Here is a 6,944-nt window from a genome sequence, read left to right as displayed (position 1 = left end):
AGTCTTCAGCTCATTGGTGGCTTAGCTGGTGGGTTTGCTTATCATGGAAGATGCCTGATGGTGATTTGCCATTGCTGAATTTCCAAGGAGAAAGAAAAAACATTGCTGGAAATCACTTTTTCCCTCCTCTCCAGTAGTAGTATGTGGCACAAACACGTACGTAGCCTGCCAAAACAAAACAATGTAGACTTGTAGAGCATTGTTTCTCCAAACATATAGCAGAACCCCATTTATACTAATTATTTTAGAAATGGTTCTATCCACATTGTTTGCCAAACATAAAATGTTAGTCCAGTATAATATTAGACACTACACACACACACGCACACTACCTTTCTTCTTCTTTAGGGGCACATCATAGATGACCCTGCACCTTTTGTTCCTTCTGCTTGGAGGAACTTTGCGGACATTTTCCTTACAATCGGAACTTTTGTGCTTTGACATCTTCCTTGATATTTCAAGATTCCAGGAGCATAAACATTACCAACTTGGCTGGTGTAGCCAAGCTGTCCCCTCAGATGTAGTTTGAGTTTCTGAAGCAATTGAACCTAGGCTCCTCCTTTTATAAAGTATGTAACAGTAACACATTGTTACAGTGTCCTTTTGTTTGCTGAAATATTACCATATATAGCTGTTGCCAAGCAGTGTTGGGGAAAGAGTAAGATATGTAGTAACCCTTAGTTTGTTTTCCCCCCATAAAACAACGTTTCCTTGAATTTTGTTGAGAATGTTCCATAAAGATGTGATATTTTCAAATGGGAGAATATTCAGTTTCCTTTGTAATGATCTGCCTTATTAGTGTAGCCTTTGTTGAACTTTGCTTCATCAGGGATAAATAGTGGCAGGTTACAAGCATGTAAGTGGTCTCCAGGTGTTATTGTAGTGGTGAGGAGTCAGCAACATCTGGAGTGCCACAGATTCCTCACTGTGCTTTATGGCATCACATTGATCACATATGTTCAATCAAGAAATCAATCCCCCTTCTTTTTTTGTATTACAGTTTGAGTATCCTGTATTTGAAATGCTTGGGACCAGAAGTGTTCCATATTTCAGACACTCCCCCCCAGATTTTGACATGTCTACATTTGCATATACATATGAAACATAATGAAGCTGGAGAGAGACTTGAGGATCTGTGAAATGGCAGGAGGCATGGATTCCAGCCATTTCAGAGAACCTCATGTCTCTCCAGCCACAGCTCTCTCCAGCCTCGCAAATAAAGTATGGGTCCATACTGCACCACATGTGTTGTAACTGAAAAGAAGGTTTTGGATTTTACCATACATTGGATTCTAGAATTCTGGATAAGGGATACTCAACCTGTTCCTGGATTTTGCTCAGTACCATTCATTGTTATTAATTAGCTAGGTGGCGTTTTTTTTTGCAAGTGGCTGTATTGATCATTCATTTTTATCTAATTGTTCAGCTCCCTAGAGCAGCTTCCACAAGAGTACCAATAGCTGACTGTTAAGGCATCATTTCTTGTGAGGGCCCAATCCATGAGTCTGGAAAAACAGCAAAAAGTGGTCATCAGTACTAGCCTCTACAAAGAAACTGTCAAAACAAGTTGGCACCTGGACAAATTCTAGGAGCTATTGCTGCTTTTTCCATGCCATGCTGTTAGTAGGTGTTGTCAGAACTGAAGGCAATGAATGCACATCACTAAGCTTCACCAGCTGTCTTTTGTACTAGCATTAAGGCTGATATCTCTCTGCAGATATGTGAATATGCATATTGGCCTAGACACATAAAACATCTTATGAACAGTGACCATTGCTATTGGAGAGTTTGCAGTTTAGAAGCATATATAATTCCCAACAAGGACAAAGATAGGTGAATTGTAAGTATATTCTTGATTTCCTGAAAGATCATTGAAAGCAAATATAAAAACATTAGTGTTGTGAATATGATAATTCACAATTTGTGATCTTCGTGTATAATGTTCATAATGTTATATAGTGTTCATAATTTTATACAGTCCATGGGAATGACAGATAGGCAATAGATTGCATACAATAGTAAATAATTTCCATTATTGTGAAAATAATTTTTCCCTAAGTGCTATGGGTTATTAATTTTTTAAGTGATGTCAAACACTAAATGATACAGGACCTCTTCTGTTCTACATATAAAATAATAGTCTGCTTTGAGAGTCTTAGATATGGATGCTGTCTGTGGTACTACAGATATAATTGTTTTATTATTATTTTTGTAATTTTGAAATGCAAACAAAGGTTGCAGTTCTGTATATACCTACCTGAGTGTAAACCCTATTGGAATCAACTGAGTTTCCTTCTGACTACACTTGTCCATTCAAACTGCCCTTCTAAATATATTTACAGGAGAAATAACATGGAATTTTGTGGAATTTGAGTAAACATACTTAGGACTCCACGGTGTGACTAATATTAACAGCATTCCATCCCTAAACTCAAAAGTCATTGTGGTTTCATATTTTCGCATAAAGCAATCCCAAAAATGTTTACACAAAAATAAATCTGTCTGAATTCAGTGGAACTCTGTAGTAAATACAATTTGGGTTGTGAGAGCTGAACAGTGAAGAAATCCAAGCAGAAGAAAATATACTTATTTGATATGTGGTGTTGGATAAAAGTACTAAGAATACCATTGATGGCCAAGAAAACAAATAGGCTCTAGAAAAGATCAAGCCAGGAGTCTCTCTAGAAGCCAAGGCTCAGTCCAGACGGGCCCCGAAGGACGCCCTTGTCACATGTGAGGGGTGGCGCTTCTAGACGCCCCTCGCCCCGCGCATGTGATGAGGGTGTCAAAATGGTGGTGCCCTGTACAGATGGGCACCAACATCATTACGTGCTAGCATCAGAACATTGCGGCACCATTATGATTTTGCGAGTGCGCCATTGGCGCACTGCAATGTCATAATGGCATCACGAGAAGAACCTGCTTTTCGCGGGCTCTTTTTGGTCCACAGGGAAGTCCCATGGTCTGGAGGCTGCGGCTTCCCCATAGACCAAAACTAGGCGCTGGGAGACCTTCCTTTTTGGACGGTCTGTCCCGTGCCTACGATGACTAAATTAAAGCTGTTAAATGCTTGTACTGCAGCCACTCACTCACAAACCATAAGGTTGCAAGTTCAAAACCAGCCCAGGAGCTCAAGCTCGACTCAAGCTTGCATTCTTCTGCGGTCGCTAAAATAAGTACCCAGCTTGTTGGGGGAATTAGCTTACACTTTGTAAATCACTTAGGGAGTGTTTAAATGAACTAATAAGCGGTATAGAAATCTACTTGCTATTGATATAGAAAAGACAATGAGGCTGGGAAAGGTAGAAGGCAGTAGAAAGAGAGGAAGACCACACACCAGATGGCTAGACTCAATCAAAGAGTACACAGGCCTGAGCCTGCAGGACTTGAGCAGAGAAACAGAGGGCAGGGAGTCTTGGAGATATCATGGTTGCCATGCATTGAGGTCACCTTGAAGGCAGTTAACAACAAGATCAAAGTACAGTGGGCCCTAATCCTCTGGGGTTTCATTCCAGGACCCCTCCCCCCCACCATGGATACCAACATCCATGGATACTCACATCCCACTAAATACGATGGGGTAGTAAAAAGGAGTCCCTTAAATAAAACAGCAAATCAAGGTTTGCTTTTTGGAATTTATATTTTTTAAAAATATATTTCAACTGTGAATGGTTCAATCAATCAATCAATCAATATTTATTGATTAGCCCTTAGGCCATCTCAAAGTACCACAAAATAGAAAAACAAGATAAAATTCTATATAAAACTCTGTGTAGAATTCTAAATAAGTGTTATATAAGAGAACATGAGAGTAAAATATATAAAAATAAGAATAAAAATATAATAAAAATGTATAGATACAATACATTAGGCAATACAATGAATGCAACAAAATTAATAAATCACTCTGTAAAAAAAGATAATGAATAAATAGAAATAATCATAATACAAACACTCTGACCATTAATAAATCTAAGTCAAACATAATGGTTTTTGGTAAAAGACAGCAGAGACACAGATGGCAACTAGAGGGTGAACCAATAGAACAAGTAAAGTCCTTTTCTTACCTTGGTGTAACATTCAATGAGAATGGATCCTGGTCATGCCATCACCACAGAAGCTCACTTAGAGCAAAGGCTCATATGAATCTCATTCTTAAACTAAAAGTCAACAAGTACCCAGGCTTCTTAGCCCCAATAATTAATGTATACAAAGCTAAGGTTACACCTATGCTTTTATATGCAGCGGAAGTATGGGGTCTAAATTCCACTGCAGTGGTAGAACTAGCCCAGTCTCAACATTTGAGAAGTATTCTGGGAGCAGATAAAAGGACCTCAGCAGCTGCTGTTAGAGCTGAATTAGAAATTTACTCTATCCACTCTCAAGCTAAAATCAGACTAATTATTGGTGCAAAATTAATGAAATGGAGCCAGACAGATTCCCTAGATTATGCCTATTAGAAGAGTTGCACTCTCATCTGCAGTCTTCATGGGCTATACAACTCATAAACTTTATAAAGAGCTGTGGTCTCCCCATAACCTGAACTGGATAGACGAAACTGCTTGTAGATGGGATTGTAACTGTTCAAAGAGACACAATCTTGGAAGTCTATCTGGCTCCATTTCGTTGATTTTACACCAATAATTAAACACTCTTATTTTAGCTTGTGAGTAGATTGAATGCATTTCTAATTCAGCTCTAACTGCTGCTTCTGCTTCTGCTGCCCTTTTGTCTACACCCAAGATACTTCTCAAATGTTGAGACTGTGCTTGTTCTACAACTGAGATGGGTTTTAAACCCCAAACTTCCGGTGCGTATAAGAGCATAGGAGTTGCTTTAGCTTTATATACTTTAATTATTGGAGATTAGGGAACTAGGAACTCCTTTGGCGTTGACGTAACCAGGATCCATTTTCAGAAAATAAGACACCAAGGTAGGAAAAGGTCTTCACTTGTTCTATTATCTCACCCTCTAGTTGCCATCTATGTCTCTGCTGTCTTTTACCAAACACTATTACATTTGACTTAGATTTGTTAATAGATAAAGAATTATCCAGGCAATAACAGCTGAATCTTTGTTAATAATCTACGCAAGCCAACTTGTGAGTAAGGTAACAAAATCATCTCATCAGCTTAAAGCAGGATGTTACAAGATGTGTTTAAGATTGTGGGCATATGGACTGAAGAGTCCTTCATTTCATCTGGTAAGTCATTAATACTGTATACTAATTGAATAGCAACGGAGCTAATAGACACTCTTGTCTTACCCCTTTATGTGTGTCAATCTTATTTGTCATGGCACCATTTATCCCATATCTCACTCTTAAACAGGTACCGGTATAGAGGACTCTGATTAACAACAACAATCTCAATTCAATTTTAAGACCAATCAATTTGTTCCATAGTATTTCTCTATTCACTGTATCAAATGCAGCAGAAAGATCGATAGAAGTGGTGTAAAGATGTTTCCCTTTGTTGGTATATTTGGGCAATCATGTGATTTAGAATAAAACAGTTGTCAGTGGTGGAACAATTTTGTCCAAAGCCTGCTTGTTCTTCTGTTAGAATTCCCTTTTCATTTACCCAGCATTCAAGTCTGTTCAGAAGGAACCTAGAATAGATTTTGGCTACAATGTTTATTAAACTAATAGGGATGTAATTACTGGGGTCCTTATTGTTCCCTTTTTTATATATAGGGACTACTATTGCCAACTTCTATTCAACTGGGATCTGGCAGGTATTATTAATATGCATAAATAGGCCTGACAAAAGAGGCCTATTTATCGATATATTGTTTAAATAATTTGGCTGGTAAGAAATCCTCCCCAGGAATTTTGTTATTTTTCAGACCTGTAATAATAGACTTGTTCTGAGACAGGAGGCCAGGGAGGCAGGGTTTCTGTACATAGGGAATCTATACTTAAATGCTGGAACTCAGATGTATCATTTAAAGCAAATAACCCATTCCTTGGCAGGTATAGGGATATCATATAGAAATCTCCTTTCCTTTAGAATTCCTATCACAGAATGCTAAAATTTCGTTGAATTGTGACTCTTTGCTGCTAACTCAAGATCAGTTCCAAATTGTAGTGGCAGAATTTTTCTTCTTTAGTTTTATTAGCTTCTTATATTCCCTTCTAAGGGACAACATCTTAGCTTGAGTATGAATAGAGGAAGATCTCTGAAAAGATCTTAATGCTAACATTAATTTCTTTTCCAGCATCCTACATTCCATGTCAAACCAGGGTGATCTACCTTTTTGGTAGCTTTTCACCATAGGTTTAGTTGTTAGTTCTTCAACATTTGCCACATATTTGTAAATGCATTAGTAACGGATAGCCAATCATTTGTTGGTGACCGAATTGTATTGGCCCACTTTTCTACCTGTTCTGAATTAAGATTATCTGATATTGCAATAGTATCAACTTTTGCCCATCTGAGCCTGCCATTACTGTATGACTCACCTCATAATTGCCTGTGAACCATTTATCAGCCCTACTACTTGATCTTAAATCTGAGCTACCCCTTAGCATCACACTCACAGGTTGATGATCGCTTTTGCCTTTTGGATGAACAACAATCTCAGAAAAAAGGTCAATTGTGTTACTCGAAACACAAATGAGATCTAATACACTACTAGAGTTAGGTGCATGGTATGTATATGGGTATCTGAAACTATCATTTTCACCTCTACTTCCCAAAATTTGTAGATTGTATTTGAAAATTAAGGAAACCAAATACACTCCTGCACTCTTACTTTTGTTGTCTCTTGAATGCCATTGAAGATGGTTATCAAAAAATTCTTTTGAGCAAAATCATGAAAAGATGAGCCTAATTTGGTGTTAAAATCACCCAGTAGAATTATTACAGACTGAGGATGCAAGATTAATAGTTCCTCCATTACCATTTCTAACCCAATCCACTAATTGGTATTATAATAAAGGT

Source organism: Sceloporus undulatus, chromosome 5 (genome assembly GCF_019175285.1).
Source record: "Sceloporus undulatus isolate JIND9_A2432 ecotype Alabama chromosome 5, SceUnd_v1.1, whole genome shotgun sequence".
Lineage (NCBI taxonomy): Eukaryota > Metazoa > Chordata > Lepidosauria > Squamata > Phrynosomatidae > Sceloporus > Sceloporus undulatus.
Note: the sequence above shows the minus strand (reverse complement) of the source record.